The sequence below is a fragment of the Cherax quadricarinatus genome, chromosome 22 (assembly GCF_038502225.1).
Source record: "Cherax quadricarinatus isolate ZL_2023a chromosome 22, ASM3850222v1, whole genome shotgun sequence".
NCBI classification, from domain to species: domain Eukaryota; kingdom Metazoa; phylum Arthropoda; class Malacostraca; order Decapoda; family Parastacidae; genus Cherax; species Cherax quadricarinatus.
In genome coordinates, this window is record NC_091313.1 from 23,015,031 (window position 1) to 23,018,073 (window position 3,043).

Genomic DNA, 3,043 nt, shown 5'->3' on the forward strand with positions numbered 1-3,043 from the left:
ACATCCATCAGCATTTTGGGGGGAATTCTTTATCAAAAGTTTTTTTTTACTGTATCAAGATTTTTGAATACAACTTTAATATTAAAAGTCTTAAGAAGAGAAGGCATATCAACCAAGTTTTCATGGTAAGGGAGAACCAACATATTTTTAGTTGAATAAGGCTGGTTGTCCCTTTTTGAATTGTAAAAAGTATTTCTAGCAACTTTAAAAGATTTATCAGTTACATTTCTTGGGTATTTTAAATCATTACCTATTTCATAAATTTTGGATATTTCCTCATCTATGAACTCAGGACTACAAATTGGTAAAGCTCTCAAAAACATTGATGAGAAAACAGACAGTTTGACTCTATCTTGATGCGAAGAATAATAGTGGACATAGGAACAGTTATTTGTAGGTTTTCTGTAAATTTTAAATTTGAATTCATTATTACCCTTAATAATTAAAACATCTAGAAAAGGCAATGAGTTATTTTCTTCAAACTCAACAGTAAAGTTTACAGAATGGGCTAAGTTATCTATAAATTTTACTGTTGAGTTTGAAGAAAATAACTCATTGCCTTTTATAGATGTTTTAATTATTAAGGGTAATAATGAATTCAAATTTAAAATTTACAGAAAACCTACAAATAACTGTTCCTATGTCCACTATTATTCTTCGCATCAAGATAGAGTCAAACTGTCTGTTTTCTCAGGCGAAGAAAATATTCAAACAGCTCCGGGGAGAACCTTGAGTTTTCCCTGAGGTACGTTTATTGTCTTCTCTGAGGATGAGGGTCCCCATTCCAGCTATAGAGGTGGTACTTCCCTATATCTATATATATATATATATATATATATATATATATATATATATATATATATATATATATATATATATATATATATATATATATATATATGTATATGTCGTGCTGAATATGTAAAACTGGTCAATTAGCAAGAACTCATTTAAAATTAAGTCCTTTCTGAAATTTTCTCTTATACGTTTAAAGATATATTTTTTTCATTTATGTTAATGTAAAAAAATTTAATTTTGCAGCAAAAGAATCTTAGAAAACTTACATAACCTTATTATAACAAGAACAATTTATTTTAGTCTAACCCAACTAAATATATTTTAGATTTGTTTACAATAATTTAATACCAAACAAACACAATGAAATATATATTTCTCGTTAGGTTCAGAATGATTTCATACACAAATTTTCGCTTGTCCTATATGGCAAGATGAGCGCTGCTATTTAAGCCAAGATCGCAAGTTCTGCCTATTCGGCACGACATATATATATATATATATATATATATATATATATATATATATATATATATATATATATATATATATATATATATATATATATATATATATATATATATATCTATGCAAGGAATTCGCGAGAGCATGCGAAATATACACAAACACTGATCTCTGGCTGAAGGAGACTCGAACCTACGAACCTTAGGACAAGGTACGCAGTGCTTTACCAATCTACCCACACTGGACAATACCTTGGCGTGTAGCATGCGCTACACGAATTTCGCATGCTCTCGCGAATTCCTTGCATTGTTCAAATCTCTAGTAAGGCTGATGCATGCAGGGGATGAGATGAAAAGCTGTAAGCCTTCTCCCTGAAAGCTGGCTGCCTTGGATCAAACGTGTAGCGCATGCTACACGCCAAGGTATTGTCCAGTGTGGGTAGATTGGTAAAGCACTGCGTACCTTGTCCTAAGGTTCGTAGGTTCGAGTCTCCTTCAGCTAGAGATCAGTGTTTGTGTATATTTCGCATGCTCTCGCGAATTCCTTGCATTGTTCAAATCTCTAGTAAGGCTGATGCATGCAGGGGATGAGATGAAAAGCTGTAAGCCTTCTCCCTGAAAGCTGGCTGCCTTGGATCAAACGTGTACCGCATGCTACACGCCAAGGTATTGTCCAGTGTGGGTAGATTGGTAAAGCACTGCGTACCTTGTCCTAAGGTTCGTAGGTTCGAGTCTCCTTCAGCCAGAGATCAGTGTTTGTGTATATATATATATATATATATATATATATATATATATATATATATATATATATATATATATATATATATATATATATATATTTATATATATATATATATATATATATATATATATATATATATATATATATATATATATATATATATATATATATATATATATATATATATATATATATATATATATATTAGTCTCTCAGTCGAACATATTATATACCAACAAACACATTCTCTCTCTCTTTCTCTCTCTTTCTCTCAGCACTCGTCAGAAACAGGAGTAATTACACGTCTTAAATCAGAGTGGCGCTGACGGCCCCTGGGTGACCTCAGAGAGCCGTGTAAAAATGGAAATTGATGGCTCTTCTTGTTGAGGTTTTACAAGGCAAAAAAAAAAAAAAAAAAAAAGCCGGAGTTGTGAGCCTTTACTGAGCAGCTGCTTCGTGTGTGTGTGTGTGTACTCACCTAGTTGTACTCACCTAGTTGAGGTTGCGGGGGTCGAGTCCGAGCTCCTGGCCCCGCCTCTTCACTGATCGCTACTAGGTCACTCTCCCTGAGCCGTGAGCTTTATCGTACCTCTGCTTAAAGCTATGTATGGATCCTGCCTCCACTACATCGCTTCCCAAACTATTCCACTTACTGACTACTCTGTGGCTGAAGAAATACTTCCTAACATCCCTGTGATTCATCTGTGTCTTTAGCTTCCAACTGTGTCCCCTTGTTACTGTGTCCAATCTCTGGAACATCCTGTTTTTGTCCACCTTGTCAATTCCTCTCAGTATTTTGTATGTCGTTATCATGTCCCCCCTATCTCTCCTGTCCTCCAGTGTCGTCAGGTTGATTTCCCTTAACCTCTCCTCGTAGGACATACCTCTTAGCTCTGGGACTAGTCTTGTTGCAAACCTTTGCACTTTCTCTAGTTTCTTTACGTGCTTGGCTAGGTGTGGGTTCCAAACTGGTGCCGCATACTCCAATATGGGCCTAACGTATACGGTGTACAGGGTCCTGAACGATTCCTTATTAAGA